The sequence below is a fragment of the Chiloscyllium plagiosum genome, chromosome 25, assembly GCF_004010195.1.
Source record: "Chiloscyllium plagiosum isolate BGI_BamShark_2017 chromosome 25, ASM401019v2, whole genome shotgun sequence".
Classification (NCBI taxonomy): Eukaryota; Metazoa; Chordata; class Chondrichthyes; order Orectolobiformes; family Hemiscylliidae; genus Chiloscyllium; species Chiloscyllium plagiosum.
The window spans coordinates 8,092,649-8,112,628 of record NC_057734.1 but is presented as its reverse complement, the minus strand read 5'-3'; the positions used below and the strand labels follow the sequence as shown (position 1 = coordinate 8,112,628).

The window sequence follows — 19,980 nt, the reverse complement described above, 5'->3', positions numbered from 1 at the left end:
TATAGCTCAAATCCTCTAACTCTGGCAACATCCTTGCAAATCTTTTCTGAACCCTTTCAAATTTCACAACATCTTTCCAATAGGAAGGAGACCAGAATTGCACGCAATATTCCAACAGTGCCTAACCAATGTCCTGTACAGCCACAACATGACCTCCCAACTCCTGTACATAATACTCTGACCACTAAAGGAAAGCATACCAAACACCTTCTTCACTATCCTATATACCTGCGACTCAACTTTCAAGGAGCTTTTAGTGTACAGGATATACATGGGCAATTTTCCACATTGTTGGGTAGATGTTTGCTTTAATTTAATTTGATTTGATTTGATTTATTATTGTCACGTGTACAGAGATACAGTGAAAAGTTTTGTTTTGTGTACTATAAAGGCAGCAGTGTTGGCAGAATGTTGTCAGTGCTTCCCACCATTTCTGCTATCACATGGAGTGAATCGGATTGACTGAAGACTGGTATCTGTGATGCAGGGGAGGAGGCCAGGATGGATTGTCCACTCAGTAATTCTGGCTGAATGCTTCAGCCTTAGCTTTTGCGTTGCTGTGCTGGGCTCTTCCATCATTGAGGATAGTGATATTTGTGGATCCTCTTCTTCCGGTGAGTTATTTAATTTCCCACCTCCAGTCACAGCTGTGTGTGGCAGGCCTGCAGAACTTAAATCTGATCCGTTGGGTTCTGGGATTGCTTAGCTCTACCTATTACTTGCTGCTTAATGCTGGTTTGTGTGCAGGTGGCCTTCTTTGGTAGCTTCACCAGGTTGACACCTCGTTTCAAGTATTCCTGATACTGCTCCTGGCATGCCCTCCTGCACTCTCCATTGAACCAGGGTTGATCCCCTGGCTTGATGGTAATGGTTGAGTGAGAGATATTCCAGCCATTAGATTACAGATTGTGCTGGAGGAGTATTCTCCTGCTGTTGATGGTCACAGCGTCTCGTGGATGCCCAGTCTTGAGATGCTAGATCTGTTTGAAGTCTGTCCCATTTAGCATGATGTTAGTGCCACACAACACGATGGAGGCTATTCTCAATGTGAAGGCAGGACTTTGTCTTCACAAAGACTATGCAGTGGTCACTCTTATCAATACTGTCATGAACAGACACACCTGTAGCCGGCAGATTGGTGAGGATGAGGTCAGGTATATCTTTCCCTCTTTTGGTTCCCTCACTACCTGCTGTAGACCCAGTCTAGCAGCTATGCCCTTTGCAATTTCCTCAGACTCTCTGAGCTCTCAACTACTTCCCATGACATCTCCTTCCCATTGGCGCTGATCACTTCAGGTCCCACATTCAGAATGCAATCTCTAAACACTTACCCCAACCCCCCTGCCACACCTTTAAAACTCTTATAGGACCATCCTTGTGGTGACTTCACCTCACATTTACTTTCTAGAGTTGGCTTTCATTTCTTTGCCTTATATTTTACTTGGTGTAGCTGAAATGTGAGTAGTGTTGCAGCATATTCTGTCTGGACTCTATAAGAGCATATGGAAGCTGGAGTGGGGGAAAACTACGTCCTGAATAACGATGATGGATTATGTGCAGCACACCCAGATGAGGAACAATAGTTGCCCTTGCCAATGAATCATAAGGCGTTGGTTTCAAGTTCTGCTCCATGAATTTGAAATCTCAGCTCATGCTTGAGTACAGTACTGAGGGACTGCTATGTTGTTCTATGTAGCTTCTTTCAGCTGAGATATTAAACCAGGTTCCTATCTGCCACCATTGGTGGATGCAGAAGATTCAATGGCCCTATATCAAAAATGAAACACCACAATGGCTGTTAGTACTGCTGCTTCAGTGTCGGGCACTTTGGTTCGATTCCACCCTCAGGGAGCTGTCTGTGTGGAGTTTGCACATTCTCCCTGTGCCTGCACGGGTTTCCTCTGGACGCTCCCACAGTCCAAAGATATGCAGCTTAGGGTGGATTGGCCATGCTAAATTGCCCATAGTGTCCAGGGATGTGCGGGTAGTGGATTAACTATGGAAAATGCTGGGTTACAGGGTCTAGCTGGGATGCTCTTTGGAGCACCAGTGTGGATACGATGGACTGAATGGCCTGCTTCCACACTGGAGGGATTCAATGATTCGATCAATATCTCTCGACATTTGGATGTCAGAGGTTAGTTGGCCGGATGGTTGGTTTGCGATGCAGAGTGATAGCAACCACAGGGTTTCACATTGGCTGAGGTCACCATGAGGTCCTGCCTTCTCAACCTTGCCCTTCCCCAGAGGTTAAACCACCACTAGTCACCTCCCTGTCTAATGGCAGGGCTGTCCTCTGGGGCTATAGTAATTTTATGGGTCAATTGACATCACCAAAAAGAAAATGGACTTGCTGCTTGTGGGTGCTTTCCTCTGTCCTATTTGGCAACTGTGGCAATTCCACATCAAGTGCTTGATTACCTTTGGGGCCCTTGTGCTGTAGAGATCCAGCAAGCCAATGTTCTCGAGACATGGGGTCAGAGCCATTATACTGAACGATGAAATTGAAATAATGAGCACTATTGATAGGGTGAATAAACGTGGTCCTTTCCCCAGGAGTGGGGTGTCCAAAACTAGAGGGCATAGGTTTAAGGTGAGAGGGAAAAGATTTAAAGGGACCTAAGGGACAACGTTTTCACACAGAGGGTAGTGCTTGTATGGAATGAGCTGCCAGAGGAAGTGGTGGAAGCTGGTACAATTACAGCATTTAAAATGCATCTGAATGGGTATATGAATAGAAAGGGTTGAGAGGGATATGTGCCGAGTGCTGGCAAATGGGACTAGATTAATTTGGGATATCTGGTCAGCATGGACAAGTTGGACCAAAGGGTTTGGAAGCTGGTACAATTACAGCATTTAAAATGCTATGAATAGAAAGGGTTGAGAGGGATATGTGCCGAGTGCTGGCAAATGGGACTAGATTAATTTGGGATATCTGGTCAGCATGGACAAGTTGGACCAAAGGGTTTGTTTCCATGCTGTACATCACTGATTGGCCTTATGGTGACCATGTAACCAATGTCAATTGTTGCTCAAACTCATCTGGTTCACTTAATCTCTTCAGGGAAGAAGATCCTCTATCCTTACCTGCTCTAGCCTCCATGTGATTATAATTCTGTAGCAATATGATTGACTCTTAACTGCTCCCTGAAGTGGCCCTGACAAGCCAATCAGTTGCCAATCAGTTCAATCGGCAATTAGGGATCGGCATTAAATGTTTGTCCATATCCCATAAATGACATTTTTTAAACTGGGAAAGGTACTGTATAACTTGTCATGTGAAATCTGGGGGAACCTTAAAGAATAAGTCTGCAAAATTTGCAACAAAACTCTCTGAATCTCAGTAGGTGAGAGAGTGTGCACCACAGATTGAATGAACAACACTGAGTTAAGTACCTCAGTAGTTTAATTTGCCGACTCTTAACATGATAATGGGATCAGGCACCAAGCTGACAAAGAAAGTGGTTCAGTTAGAATGCTAACGCACTAACCTTGGTAACAATGCTAATGTACCTTGATTGATTACACAAGGGAGTTTTTTTTAACATTACTGATGACTGTTACAAAACATTGATATTGTCCAGTAAAACTGCAATGTTGCTGTTATGGAAATTTCTGCAGTCTGATGTGCAAACAGCTTACACAACACAATGGGACAAAACCAACAATCCCAACCATTTATGTTCTTAGATGTTAAAGAGGTCTGCATTATTATAAATTCATTTACTGAAACGTTGATGCTGAATCAGCCAACCTCGCTTTTGTAACGGTGCAATGCTTTTTTAATGCTGGATTCCCTTCACTATTTACAGCTCTGCAAAGAGAAAGCAGTGAATTACTCAGCCGCAAATGAAAATATGTTAGTGGTGTCCAAATTAATGACTAGGCCTTAAAGCTGCAGTCACTCAGCAACCTCTTAAAATGGACTAATGAGATGAATGCAAAAAGCTTTGTAATTTATGCTATCTATTTTACAATTAAACAAACTTGGTGTGGTTTTTATTCTTTCCCCTCGAGTTTCTGCCTGCATGAAGTGCTCTTGTTTTTAATGTCCTTTTTAGGGAGTATTGTCTTTGACACTAATTTCTTGTTTTATTCATTCTGAACAAAGCTTATGGAACATGTAAGAAAATTGAGGTTGTAATTTAGGTTGAGTGATTCCCAACCTCCACATTCTGGATTTAAATCAGCACAACAAAATTTTGCATTTATGGAGTACTCTTTAGGAAAGTAAACCAACCCAAGATGCTTCCCAAGACTATTAATTAGCACATGGTTTATTAGGAGCCACATAGGGAGAAATGAGGACAAAAGCTGGCTGTACCATTGAAACCCATACTCCATGGAAGAACATTTTGTTTTAAATGACTAAATGTGATAGGCTTAAGAAGAGACAGAGAGGTCTAGGGAAAATTAGAGAAGGAATTCCAGCCCATTGTGACTAAAGGAGAAAGTGAGGACTGCAGATGCTGGAGATCAGAACCAAAAATGTGTTGCTGGAAAAGCGCAGCAGGTCAGGCAGCATCCAAGGAACAGGAGAATCGACGTTTCGGGCATAAGCCCTTCTTCAGGAATGAGGAAAGTGTGTCTAGCAGGCTAAGATTGTGACTAGAACCTAGTTTTAAAAGGTCATGTCATTTTCTCATATAGTGATATTCAAAAAAAAATCCTCTTTTTGCTTTAACGTTGTGGCAGGAACCATGTGGCAAATGACTTGGTGCTTGGTGCAGGATCTGGTAAAATTCCCCACTTGTCATGTGTGACTTTTTTTTTGGCTGTTCAAATAGCCTCTGTTTTGCATTAAAAGATTCATGAGACTGTGAAGTCATTATTTTCTAAACAGCGCATGGAGATTTTCCAATCATTTGCTGTCATAAATCACTTGATCAAAATATCAGTATTCATTAGTGAGTCCACACAGCCTCTGATTCAATTAACGTGCTATATGGTTCAGCATTGATCCTGCTTGGGTGATAAGACAGAAATCTATGTGTCTATACAAATGCTTTAAGGTGCCCAGCCTCAGTCAACATTGAGAATGTCTTATTAACTTATATGAATGGGTAATGCTTTAGCAGAGTGGGGACAGTTAGACTGCTGAAGGAACTTCTCGAAGAGAAAGATTAGATTAGATTACTTACAGTGTGGAAACAGGCCCTTCGGCCCAACAAGTCCACACCGACCCGCCGAAGCGCAACCTACACAGATCCATTCCCCTACATTTACCCCTTTACCTAACACTATGGGCAATTTAGCATGGCCAATTCACCTGACCTGCACAGCTTTGGACTGTGGGAGGAAACAGGAGTACACGGAGGAAACCCACGCAGACACGGGGAGAATGTGCAAACTCCACACAGTCAGTCGTCTGAGGCGGGAATTGAACCCTGGTCTCTGGCGCTGTGAGGCAGCAGTTCTAACCACTGTGCCACCGTGCTGCCCACCGTCTGGGAAGCACGGTGGCACAGTATGTTAGCACTGCTGCCTCACAGCGCCAGAGACCAGGGTTCAATTCCCGCCTCAGGTAACTCTCTGTGTGGAGTTTGCACATTCTCCCCGTGTCTGCGTGGGTTTCCTCCGGATGCTCCGATTTCCTCCCACAATCTAAAAATGTGCAGGTTAGCTGAATTGGCCATGCTAAATTGCCCATAGTTTTAGGTAAAGGGGTAAATGTAGGGGAATGGATCTGTGTAGGTTGCACTTTGGCGGGTCGGTGTGGACTTGTTGGGCCGAAGGGCCTGTTTCCTCACTGTAAGTAATCTAATCTAAGTCATGTTACAACTTTATTTGCCATTGGTGAGAGTATTGTGTACAGTTTTGGTCAACTTGCTTAAGGAGCAACATATTTCTGTTGGAAGAAGTTCACTTAGTTGATTGCAGGGATAAGGGGTTTGCCTTATGAGGAAAGGTTGAGCAAGTTGGGTCAGTATTTGTTGCAGGGTAGAAAAGTGAGACATGACCACATTCAGAGAGGTCTTGATATGGTCTGGGATGTTTCTCTTGGAGAGGAATCCAGAACTAGGAGGCAAAGTAAGGCTTACCTCATTTAAGATGGGGTTGACAAAGACTTTTTTTCCTCACCAGGGACAGTTTAAATCTTTGGAATCTGCTTCCACAGCAAGTGGTAGAATCTGGCTTATTGAAGTTTGAGTTAGACAGACTTTGAGAAGGGCATCAGAATTTATGGGGGCTGGTTGGATGCATGGGTAAAAATGGAGGTCAGGTCAGAATCAAATGAGGTAATGATTTTATTGAACTTTGAGTAGGCTCAAAGAGTTGTATGGTCTTCTTCTCCAACTCCTGTGGTTTTATGTAAAGCTGTTACTTGCTGAAGAATCCAACATTAAGGGTTGTACATATAAAATAGTTGGTAATAAATCCTAATACGTAGAAATTTATTGACTTAGATTGTGGTTAGACTTTGGGACTGGATTGCAAGGAATGGATCAGATAAACTTCAAAAGGAAATTAGACAAGTATGCTAGAGAATAAAAAGGGATAGAAAGGTGTGTTGTAAGTGTGATGTGATAAGAGTTTGACTGAAAGACAGCTTGTGTAAATACCCATGCAGATTATTTGGGCCAACTAATTCTGTTCTCTGAGATAATTTTAAGTAATTTCGTATATAGTACAAACTGGAAGTATAATGTTTAACAAATCGCATTGCGTTCACAATGTTTTCTCGCTCAAGTACTTACACTGTGATTAAACTCACTCAACCATTTACCATGACCTTATCTGAAGATTGCAAATTAGGTTTTCCACTGAGATCAAGTATAGACAACTTGCCAATATGCTCTCCTCTAATTTTTCTCCTCTTGTGAAGACACAAGGCTAGATATTTAACCATGCAGTGCTTGCAGAACTAAACAATCACCTGCTCCTGTAATATGGCTGAAAAACGTTCATTCCATCACAAGCATTCTCTGCCTCTGTATTTTTTCAGCAAATTATCAACAAGAAGAATCCAAATGTACCACAGGTAATGTCCCTGTTTCTTATTCAAGTTAGTGGTGGACTCCCCTCTCCACCTTCTAAAATATTGGCTTTTCCTCAATGCAATTGGGGCCAGGATGACTGACCTCAGAAAAACAAGTTCTACATGGAGCCTCCCAGATCCTTAAAACCGTGCTAGTAAGTGACAGTTGTTAGATGCTGAATTCTCCTTCCTGCTCACCATGCTGCCTGGACTTTTGGATCCCATAAGGTAGATTTAGTGCCACCATCTTCCTTTGAGATTTATGGGACTTGCTTGGTGTAGCTTGGTAAAGTCTAATAAGTAAATGTTCTTGTGTTAAACAAGGTGTCGTTCATTGCCTGATAGCTATGAGTCACATTGCTATGAAGGATATTGCTACTCGAACTATGAGAGAGACCTAGATAGCCAGTTTAGCTCCTTTTGAGATCCAGAGCTGTTCACTCTCTTAAGAACATACAGCATTCTTTGGGTGTTGCAATATTGCATTTCTGGGCAATACCCTTTTCGAAATCTAAAAACTTATACACTTCAAACCACCATTCTCCTGAACATGTGAATGCTGGTACAGTGTTCAGCTCTGTGGAATCCTATGCTTTTTCTCATCAACACACAATCTTCCAATGTGGGTCAACAGATAATAACCAGGAAAAGCAACTGGGAGTTTCCCTCACTATATCCCACACCAATCCATGGTCACTAAAGTCAGTGGATCTTCCTCTGTCCAATGTGTTAACCCTCTAGTTTTGATTTTACAACCCCTCTATGTTTTATTCATTTATGAGATGTGGGTGTTGGTGGCTGGGTCAGCATGTATTACCCACATTGAATGCCCTTAAGAAGGTGGTGGTGAATTGCAGCAGTATGTGTGATGTGCAGGTGTCCACAGTGCTATTGAAAAGAAAGTCCTAGGATTTTGACCCAGTGACTATGAAGGACTATGAAGGGGGTGGCACAGTGACCCAGTGGTTAGTACTGTTCCCTCAAGCACCAGGGACCTGGGGTCGATTCCAGCCTCAGGCAAATGTTGCACATTCTCCCTGTATCTGCGTGGGTTTCCACAAGGTGTTCCAGTTTCTTCCCATAATCCAAAGATGTGCAGGTTAGGTGAATTGGCCATGCTAAGTTGCCTATAGTGTTCAGGGATATGTAGGTTAGATACATTAGTCAGGGGTAAATGTAGAGTAATAGAATAGGGGAATGGGTCTGGGTAGGTTACTCTTTGGAGGGTTGGTATGGACTTGTTTCCAGGGACTCTATGATAGTATGAATGGTGATATATCTCCACGTCAGCTTAGTGTGTGACTTGAAGGAGAATTTTTAGTTGATGATATTCAGATGTATCTGTTGCCCATATCCTTTTAGGTGGTGGAAACCTAGAAGGGTTTTGCAATGTGCTGTTGAAGAAGCCTTGTAGTGAGTTGTTGCAGTGCATTATAAAGATGGCACACACTGCTGCTACTGTGCTTTGGTGGTGGAAGGAGTGAACATTGAAGGTGGTGGATGAGGTGGCAATGGAGTGGAATGCTTTGTCCTGGATGGTGTCAAGTTTCTTGAGATGGTATTGTATCACCTGAGGAGAATCCTGAAGAGGAATTTGGAGTAGCTTTACACCTTCTTGTGTACACGAATAGACCAAATGACTTGGAATTGTAAATATAAGGAAATAATTCAAAAACAAACCCATTATGCCACAAAACACTAGTTAGCCTTTAGCTATTGTGTTCCACCGAGCCATACTGTTATAGATGTGAAACAGACTTCCATAATACCCTGTAATAAAGGCACAGTATTTCAGATGCTAAAACAAGCACAGAGAATGCTGGAGAAACTCAACAGGAAGACTCCAAAGAAGAATTGCGTGTCAACTATGCTTCCCTCCCCACAAATGCTGCCAGATCTGTTGAGTTTCTCCAGCACTTTTAGTGTTTGTGTCAGCAAATCCTGTCTTTGCTAAAATGGCTAATTCTTTCAAAAAGGAACTTAATGGTTGTCTTCTTCAAATGTGTTTGGAAGTTATAGGATTTGCCTGAGAAGCAGCATTCTCATTTTAACTCTATTGGGATCCAAAGGGTGAGAAGGGGTTAATGAAAAGCCTCACTATTAGGTGCATAAGATGTAGAAACAGAAGTAGGCAGAATTGCCTATAATATTACAAGCATCAAGGATATGATTTCTGTCGCTGGTCCCATAGAATGGGAAACAGTCAATGTTGAAGCCAACAGTATATGAGCAGCCAGTGGTGAGGAACAGCTTTATAGCTGCAAGGGACCATATTCTACAGCGACAACATGCAGGATTCCTGCTGCAGCTTGCTGTACTGAATACATTATGAAGATGGTGAGTTCAGTGATTGCAGCATTAATGGTCTGCATGCCAGACGTATATTAATACATAGAAGGTCTTCAAGAAGAAGGAAATCTTGGCACCTACAACTGTAACCTGGGCTCTCTTCTCACAATTCTCTCTTCACGTTCAGACCAACTGCTTCGAAAAGTAGATCTGCATCTCTCAGAAATTGAAACTTAAGCCCACAGGAAGGCATTTTTCCAGATAGGGATAGAAAGTTGGAGTTGAAATGTCTGCAGTCTTATCAGCACTAACGTGTTCACTGCAAGCAAGATGTCAAACCAAGAACAAAGCTTAGTGAAAATGCCTGTTTTTTTTCTGTATAATGAGTGGCATATACAGTCTACTTCAATCTATCCTTTCATCACTCGGCTAGACGCAATACAACACAGGATGTAGAACTCCTGGGGGAAGGGGAAGAGATTTGTTAATATGATTGAAAAAACATGCACAAGTAGCAACTGACATTATCTGTCTACTACGCAAATAAAACTCTCCCTCCTTATCCTGCTGATAAATGGAAATACACAGTATAGGCAGATAACATGGTTCTTACTAAGCTACAAATTGCTTGTTACAAAAAAGAAAGCTACAGGGGAACAAATTAAGTCAACAGGAAAAAAAATGGCAGCATAATGAACTCAACCTGACAACATACTGTATGATCTATTGACTTTAACACAGAATACAGATTGCTGTAGAACTTTCATTTCTATTCTGTAAATTAAGGAGACTTTTTTTTTGCAACGGTGTGTAATTATTCGTCTGCTGAAATGTTAAGAATGCTGTAGTCATTTTACTGTCTGCCTTTAACAATGTCATGAATTGTGATGACTTGCTTTATTTGTGGTGTTTTTGTAATTTGGCACCTGCTATCATGATAGATTTTCAATAAACCGATTATCCATCTATCTATCCATCCACAAGCACTGAAGCTGCTCCAATGTATTTGAGTCTAACATTGTAACACCAATTGCAAAAGATAATTTTTACCTTATTTTGGAGGAAGCAAAATCTGAGCTCCAGGCACTGTGCTTCTCTCCTCAGTAACTTGGATGTATCATTTTCAAATGAAGTCGAAACAAGCTACAATCCCTAGACCATTGTGCCATTGAGGCCTTTCTTGCACGGCCCGGCAGTGACTCTCAATATAGTATTGGCCCCTATCTTAGGAACCCCTGTGGTGAAGCATATCTGAGCGTGTCCCTATCTCTTCCTTGTAGTGACAAACATACAAATATTTCTGAGGAATTAGCTGAATTGTTTGAGTTTGATTTATTGTTGTCACATGTACCAAAATAGAGTGAAAAGTGTGGTTTTGCATCATGGACATGCAGATCATACCATACAAAGTAGGTAACAGAGCAGAGTGCAGAATATGATGTTACCGAGAAGGTGCAGAGAGAAAGAGAGAGAGAGATCCGAATTAACATTTGAGAGGTCTGTCCAAAATCCTGATGACAGCAGGGAAGAAGCTGTCCTTGAATTTGTTTATACACATATTCAAACTTTTATAACTGCTGAGCTGTGTTCATTAATTACGTAGTTAGGTTGCAGCTTCATGGGCTCTCCATATCATCGACAAGCTAGGTCAGAAACTGTCCTCTGTATTGGCCTTTACTTATTGGCTAACTCAGACAAAAGGAGAATGAAGGAAAACAGAAACTGCCACCAACAGAAGCTGGGTTGAGAATGCAGAATGATTCCAAGCAAGATTTCTCCAAGGGATTTCCATGAACTTCCCATAGTCACTAAAGGAGGAGAAATTCCTGGAAAACTACCAGGGTATGTGTATTCACACTGCCCACGCCCTCTGAAAACAGGTTAAGCCCTGTCCCTATAGCACTTAGTAGATATTAGGGATTAGTTTAAATTCTGCTAACAATGCACAAAACATGATAACTAATAAATTTTACAAGTCGATACTCCAAAACCAAGACATTATACTCTGAAATTCAAATCCAGAATTTGACCATGAAGGGATGGATTTCCACAATGATTTATCTGTTGGCATATGGTCAAAACAACTAAAACTAAAATTTGCATCTATATAGCATCCAAACACTTTCCAGATGATTCACAGAAATGCTATGAAACAAAATTCGTCCCTACGTGAGATGACCAAATGCTTAGTCAAAAGCTTTGGGTTTTTAGCAGCAGCATAAAGGAGAGACAAGGACAGAAGCAATGAGATTTAGGGAGGGAATTCCAAACCTGAAGAACAAAGCGACTGAAGCTCTGTCACCAATGGCCCATTTTGGGACCCGCCAGATGCCAGAGTTGGTGGAGTGAAGCGATCTCAGGGTGTGGCGGGGATGGAGGTAGTTGCCGAGATAGGAAGGATTTAGGCCATGAAGGAATTTGAAAACCATAATGAGAACTTTGAAGTTACCCAACTGAAAGTGAAAGTGGATAAAAGGGCGATGGGTGAATGAGCTGCTTGTGGGCTGAATTCAATGACATGACTGAGTGAGACGTAGGTGACCCTTATGGTGACACTAATAAGGGTCCAGAAACTCCACTCGGGATCAAATATGACATAGAATCCCAACAGTGTGGAAACAGGCTTTTTGGCCCATCGAGTAAACATCAACCCTCCGAAGAGCATCACTCCCAAACCCATCCCCATCACACTGCATTTCCTGTGGCTAATCCATCTAGCCTGCACATCTCCAGACGGGATGGGCAATTTAACATGGTCAATCCACTTCACAGGACTGTGGGAGGAAATCAGAGCACCCAAAGGAAGCCCACACAGACTAAGAGAGAATATGCAAACTCCACATAGACAGTTGCCTGAGACTGGAATCAAACCCCTGTCCCTGGTGCTGTGAAGCAACAGTATTAACCACTAAGCCACCCATCAAGGATGCTGGTTCACATCAATCCTGTTGTCTTTCTGCACATTGTTTTGCAAATGTTTCCTTTGCCAGTATCTATCCAATCTGCATAGCCTTATGATGTAGTGGTTATGTCCCTATCTCTGAGCTAGGAAGCCTAGATGTAAGCTCCGCCTGCTCCAGCAATGTGTAATAACATCTTTGAACAGGTTAATTAGAGAATACATATATCTCATCCCCTGTTGAAAGTTGATCTTAAATTTCTTCCAAGAATATTTCAGGCAGTGCAGTCCTGATCATAGTTCATTGTATAACTAAGCTTTTCCCCTCTGCTTCTTTTGCCAATTACCATAAGCCTGTGTATTTTACTGTTTCCTGTCTGTGATAACAGTTTCACCTTATTTAATCAGTCAAAAGCATTCACAACTGATGTTTTCTAAAGGTTCAGCATAACTTGCCTGTGTACTATACACTGGTATTTATAAATCCTGCACATATTCAAATCAAGGTTAATTGTGTAGCAACTGCGATATTCAAATTGTCAGTGACTGTTGAGGCTCTGATCATTGCTTAGCTAGAACATAATTTTCTATTTTGTGTTTAATAATTTTCCAAAAGGATAAACTGCAAATTTGAGCTTTGCAGAAGAGTTGGAATTGGAAAACAGTACCATTTCAGAGCATGGTCACAAATGGATGTGAATTCTTAGACAATAATGTCATTGTCATTAATAGCTACACCATCACTTCTACAGCTCTCTATATTAAAAAATATAAGACTTGCATTTATATAGCATTCTTCATAACCACTCATCATCTTGAAGCTTCTTTTTAAAATATTCCTTTGGAGTTCTGAAGAAGTCAGTTTGGACTTGGAATGTCTTTCCTCTCCACAAATTCTGCCTGAGCTGTTGGGTTTCCCTGTTTTTAAAAAAAATGTTTTGTACCTTCCCATGTGCCAGGTGATCTTTTACATCCTCTCAGGCAGGTGAACCTGATCTTGATCCATCCGCTCATCCTGGGCAGGATAGAACTGGTGCCTCAGCCCTGGGCTCTGTAAGAAAAACTGCAGGAGTGGGTCTTGAAAAGTCGCCTTGACTCAGCAATGAGAGTGCTACCCCACTGAGCCACAGCTGGACTCACACCTGCGACTGAATCTTAACAGTGTTTGGAGCATGTAATTAAAATGTGAGTTCCAGGTTATGCACTTTGCATTCTGAGCCAGACATGCATTTAACCAGTCTGTACACCAGCTGCACATAGATTATAAAGGCCAAAATAAATTCAAATGAGAAAGGATTACATCATCAGTTCAAACAATAGTCATCATATATGTATTGCAATCAGCTAAAGATGATTAGATTAGAATTAGTGTGGAAACAGGCCCTTTAGCCCAACAAGTCTACACCAACCCTCCGAAGAGTAACCCACCCAGACCTATTTCCCTCAGAATGATGCACCTAACACTATGGGCAATTTAACATGGCCAATTCACCTGACCTGCACACCTTTGGACTGTGGGAGGAAACCAGAGCAAACCCACGCAGACACAGGGAGAATGTGCAAACTCCACCCAGACAGTCACCCGAGGCTGAGAATTGAACCTGGGACCCTGGTGCTGTGAGACAGCAGTACTAACCACTGAGCCACCGTGCCACCCCAGGCCTCAGAACAGATTAAAAGGCAGTTTTTGTTTCTCTAAAGAACCTTAGTAGAGCCATGAACGAAATGGCACACCAGACAAGGCACTTGGTTTGAAATTAGACATGGTCATTTTCTCCTGTGCTCACAAGTCTCTTCTAATCATTCTATCTCATCAATTGTAAAGCATACCCATCATCGTATCAAACACCTTAATTAAGTCATTGATTCTAACTGGACTAGTTTAGTTTGGAATACCTGGTCAGCATGGATGAGTTGGACTGACGGTTCTATTTCCTCGCTGTAGAACTCTATGACTTTCGTGTTCCATTCAGAACTCTGTTCCATTAGCAATTATTCTTTGTACAAAGAAGGATTTTCTGAAGCATTCAGATTTAGATTTGGCCTCTCACTCACTTGGTTCGTAGTTTTGCTGTTCTGTTTTAATATGAACCCACATTCAGCTTCTTTATTCTTATTTCCCTGTGTCTGAAAGCCCTCTCAGACATCATTTTCTCATGGCAAAAAGTCCAATTGCCTCCAGTCTTTGCACATAGTCAGAGTCAGATTCCAATGTTTAATACCATATGCGTCATCCAGCCAGTGGAAACTGTGCAGGATTAGCTGTGGCAATTTAAGCAGAATTCTGCAGTTTATTCTTCAGGTCTTAATGATATAAATCTCTCCTCTCGGGGTGAACATGCCTGTTTTTTAAAGCTTGCACAAAAGTCAAGATCTGTCCCATTGTTTCTTTTGTATGTGTGTGTTAGTGTGTGAGTGTGGGTGTCTCTCCATTACTCAATGGCACTACAGATCTGCTTCCGCCCCCAATTCTAGTTCAAACTCAAAACCTCTAAATCAAACTTGAAAAAAAAAGAATTTGGAGACCAAAATTTACTCCATTTCTAAATGTGCATCCAGCCATGAATTCAGGGTGCTAAGATGGCAAAATGGCTGTCATGGATAGAGGACAGAGCCACCCCAAAGAATGAAAGAATGGTCAGTGAGGGAGGTCTTATGGTCCAGTGGTTAATGAGCCTGGCTCTGAATCAAAAGCTTTCAGTGTGTGTCTCACTTCATCTCTTGTTGGCCTTGGAAGGTGACCATGTACAGATCATGGCTGATCTGATAACCTTCACCTCCACTTTCTTGTCTTTTCTCCATACCTTTGATTCCCTTACTGATTAAAAATCTATCATCTACTGTGTCCGTTGCCCTCAACGTGGTCTCCTCTGCACTGGGGAGACCGGACACCAACTTGCAGAACATTTCAGAGAACAGCTCTAGGACACATGCACCAAGTAACCCCACTGCACTGTGACTGACCACTTTAACTCTCCTTCCCACTCCGCCAGTCCTAGGCCTCCTCCACCACCAAATCTAAGCCATCTGTTGCCTGGAGGAAGAATGCCTCATCTCCCGCCTTGGGACCCTCCAACCACATGGCATCAATGTCAATTTCACCGCTTATGCCTGAAACGTTGATTCTCCTGCTCCTCGGATGCTGCCTGACCTGCTGTGTTTTTCCAGTGCTACTCTAATCTTGACTCCTTCTCCAGCATCTATAATCCTTACTTTCTCCTAGATGGGATATATTTAAGGTTACTAAGAGAAGAGAGGGAAGAGTTTACTGCGAATTTGGCAATGACCTTTTCAGTCTCACTGACTACTGAGGTCGAGCCAGATGATTGGAGGGCGGCAAAAGTTCCCATGTTCAAGAAAGGGAATAGGAATAATCCTGGGAATTACAGACCAGTCAGTCTTATTGAGGATTGAAGAGGATTCTGAGAGACAGGATTCATGGTTATTTGGAAAAAGCATAGCTTGATTAGAGATGGTCAGCATGGCTTTGTGAGGGGCAGGTCATGCCTCACAAGCCTTATTGAATTCATTGAGAATATGACAAAACACATTGATGAAGATAGAGCAGTGGATGTGGTGTATATGGATTTTAGCAAGGCATTTGATAAGGTTCCACATGATAGGCTCATTCAGAAAGTAAGATGACATGGGATAAAGTGAAATCTGGCTGTCTGGATACAGAATTGGCTGGCCCATAGAAGACAGAGGGTGGTGGTAGATGGAAAGTATTCAGCCTGGAGCTCTGTGACCAGTGGTGTTCTGCAGTGATCTGTTCTGGGACTTCTGCTCTTTGTAAATGCCTTGGATGAAGAAGTGGAAGGGTGGATTAGTAGGTTTGCCGATGACACAAAGGTTGGTGTGGATAGTGTAGAGAGCTGTTGTAGGTTGCAGTGGGACATTTACAGGATGCAGAACTGGGCTGAGAAGTGGCAGATGGAGTTCAACCTGGAAAGTGATTCATTTTGAAAGGTTGAATTTGAATGCAGATTACAGGGTTAAAGACAGAATTCTTGGCAGTGTGGAGGAACAGAAGGATCTTGGGGTCCACGTTCATAGATCCCTCAAAGTTGCCATCCATGTTGATAGGATTGTTAAGAAGATATATGGTGTGTTGGCTTTCATTAACAGGGGGATTGAGTTTAAGAGCCGCAAGGTTATGCTGCAGCTGTCTAAACCCTGGTTAGACTACACATGGAATATTGTGTTCAGTTCTGATTGCCTCATTATCGGAAGGCTGTAGAAACTTTAGAGACGGTGCAAAGGAACTTTACCAAGATGCTGCCTGGACTGGAGGGCATATCTTAAAAAGAAAGGTTGAGGAAGCTAGGGTTTTTCTCACTGGAGTGAAGAAGGATGCGAGGTGACTTGATAGAGGTGTACAAGATGATGAGAGGCATAGATAGAGTGGATAATGTTGACTTTTTAGCGTGGCGGAAATAGCTATCATGAGGGGGCATAATTTATAAGGTGATTGGAGAAAGGTTTAGGGGAGATGTCAAAGGTACATTCTTTACACAGAGAGTAATGGGTGCATGGAATGCACTGCCAGCCATGGTGGTAGAGTCAGATACATTGGGGACATTTAAACGACTGTTGGATGGGGGCACATGGATGATAATAAAATGAAGGGTGCATAGATTGGTTTGATTTTGGAGTAGGATAAAAGGTCAGCACAACATGGAGGGCCAAAGGGCCTATACTGTGCTGTACTGTGCTGTATTGGGCTCTACTGTGCTGTACTAGGCTGTACTGTACTGTACTGTGCTGTACTGTACCGTATTGTACTGTACTGTGCTGTACTGAGCTGTATTGTGCTGTACTGGGCTGTATTGTACTGTACTGTGCTGTACTGGACTGGACTGTGCTGTACTGTGCTGTACTGGGCTGTACTGTACTGTACTGTGCTGTATTGTACTGTACTGGGCTGGACTGTGCTGTACTGTGCTGTACTGGGCTGTACTGTACTGTACTGTGCTATATTGTACTGTACTGTACGATACTGTGCTGTACTGTGCTGTACTGTGCTGTACTGTGCTGTACTGGACTGGACTGTACTGTACTGTGCTGTATTGTACTGTACTGGGCTGGACTGTGCTGTACTGAGCTGTACTGTACTGTACTGTGCTATATTGTACTGTACTGTACGATAATGTGCTGTACTGTGCTGTACTGGGCTGTACTGGGCTGCATTGGGCTGTACTGTACTGTACTGTACTGGGCTGTGCTGTACTGGACTGTATTGTGCTGTACTGTGCTGTACTGGGCTGTACTGTACTGTGCTGTGCTGCATTGGACTGTACTGTACTGTATTGGGCTGTGCTGTACTGTACAGTGCTGTACTGGACTGTACTGTGCTGTACTGTGCTGTACTGTTCTATTTTATAGTTTCAGGTGAGCTGTGGAGAGAACCAGTGACGGAGGGAATGGTTAGTCAGGTCACTGGGTGCAGTTGTTACACTCATCCTCCCTCCTGAACCAAACAGGCAAGATATAGTTTGTGGCATATCATTGGGAATGGAAGAAACGGTACTGAATGCAGAACAACTTTTCTGACAACTGCAATGTCGACCAGACCCATCCCTGTGTACTCTGTGAATGGACAATATCCAACTTGAGGTACTTAAGCACTATAGCAACGACAGGTAGCACAGAAACCATTTACACAGTATTTCAGACAGTCACTTTCCATGTATTAGCCAATAAATTCAATAGAGCTTGACAGATTCTGTTGCCACAGTGGTACTAGAACTGATGATGCTGTACAATGCAAGGTTTTTCAAAGGCTCGAAAGGAGATCTAATTAATCATGCAATGTGCTAATTAATTGCATACTGTACAGTCTTGATTTAATTTATATTGATACAACAAACTGAAGCATTTAAAGGGCTTCACATAATTTCCAACTGTTGACTTTGATTGATATGCTAAGAGGATACCTGTTGCATTTTTATTATCCCTGTTCTGTTTGGGAAATTGCTAACCAACGACAGATTTCCATTCTGAAGCAGGGTCACTGGATCTGAAATATTACCCCTATTTTCTCACCACACACACTGCTGGACCTGCTGAGTTTCTCCAACACTTTCTGTTTTTGTTTGTTACTGATTTACATGGAACATGCATTAAGTAGAAAATCTCTCCATCCCGATTCCATTTGGATTGGTGTCTAAGAGGGCAGGAAGGGAGCCAGGTGTGTGGCAGTGTGTACAGGATACTATATGAGCTCCTGCTTACACTGAAAGTTTAGGGTGTAGGTTTGCTCGCTCTGCTGTAGGTTTGATATCCAGACCTTTCATAACCTGGCTAGGTAACATCATCTGTGGCGACCTCCAAGTGAAGCGAAGCTGTTATCTCCTGCTTTCTATTTATATCTTTCTCCTGGATGGGGGTTCCTGGGGTTTGTGGTGATGTCATTTCCAGTTCGTTTTTTGAGGGATTGATAGATGGCATCTCGCTCTATGCGTTTGTTTATGGCCTTGTGGTTGGAGTGCCAGGCCTCTAGGAATTACCTGGCATGTCTTTGCTTAGCCTGTCCCAGGATAGATGTGTTGTCCCAGTCAAAATGGTGTTTTTTTTCATCCATGTATAGGGCTACAAGGGAGAGAGGGTCATGTCTTTTTGTGGCTAGCTGGTGTTCGTGTATCCTGGTGGCTAACTTTCTTCCTGTTTGTCCTACGTAGTGTTTGTGGCAGTCCTTGCATGGAATTTTGTAGATGACATTGGTTTTGTCCATGGGTTGTACTGGGTCTTTTAGGTTTGTTAGTTTTTGATTGAGAGTGTTGGTGGGTTTGTGTGCTACTAGGGTTCTGAGGGGTCTTAGTAGTCTGGCTGTCATTTCTGAAACTTATTTGATGTATGGTAAAGTGGCTAGAGTTTCTGGCTGTGTTTGGTCTGCTTGTCGTGGTTTGTTCTTGAGGAATCTGCGGACTGTATTTTTTGAGTATCCGTTCTTCTTGAATACATTGTATAGGTGGTTCTCCTCTGTTTTCCGAAGCTCCTCCCACAGTCCAAAGTTGTGCAGATTAGTTGGAATGGCCATGCTAAATTGTCCCGTAGTTTCAGGAGTATGTAGGCTATTTGGATTAGCCATTGTGGATGTGGGGATAGGATGGGCCAGCTGAGTCTGGGTGTGGTGCTCTTCATAGTGTCAGAGCAGACTTGATGGGCCAAATGATCTCTTTCCATACTGTAGGGATTCTGTGACATGGGGGATGTGTGGGAGCAGGTTATTGAGCTGGATGATCAGCAATGATTATATGAATTAAAAGTAGAGAAGCAGGAGGCTGGAAGAACACAGCAAGCCAGGAGGCATCAGGAGGAAGGGTTATACTTGAAACCTTGACTTCTCCATCTCATGATGCTGCCTGGCTTGCTGTGTTCTTTCAGCCTCCTGCCTGTACCTTGGATTCCAATATCTGTACATTTTCTGTCTCCAATGATTATATGAATGTCAGAGCAGGTTTGAATGGCCTATTCCTGCTCCAATGTTTTGAGTGTGTTAGAAAGAAATGACTTCCCGGTCTAGTTCTGCCCATTGAGAGGATGTAGATTATTGCATGTAATGAGTTACATGATTGACACTTGTACAGAGACTTGGAAGAAGACCATTGGGATCCTAAGCTGTCCTATCTCCATGGTATCATCATAGTAGGTGGAGTTTATAAGACTCCTCGGCATTAACCCTTTCAGACCCATATCTAACAGCGGGGAACTGGCATCCAAGAGGGCCTCAAGTAGACAGAGAGCAGATATTATGAAACAAAATTGAAGTTAGAGGTTAAAAAGGAGGTCGTCATTTCAGACAGGCCAAGGC

The 19,980-nt window shown here is 42.6% G+C and overlaps 1 long non-coding RNA gene across 1 annotated transcript in view; it reads right to left on the bottom strand.

Moving 5' to 3' along the window:
* Positions 1-14,372, bottom strand: part of LOC122562449 — an 18,721-nt gene extending 4,349 nt beyond the window's left edge. The window contains exons 1-2 of the long non-coding RNA XR_006315303.1: positions 14,064-14,372; positions 13,112-13,218 (exon numbers count right to left, since the gene is read on the bottom strand). This is a non-coding gene — a long non-coding RNA (uncharacterized LOC122562449). The remainder of the gene's footprint in view (positions 1-13,111; positions 13,219-14,063) is intronic.
* Positions 14,373-19,980: the final 5,608 nt, after the last annotated feature.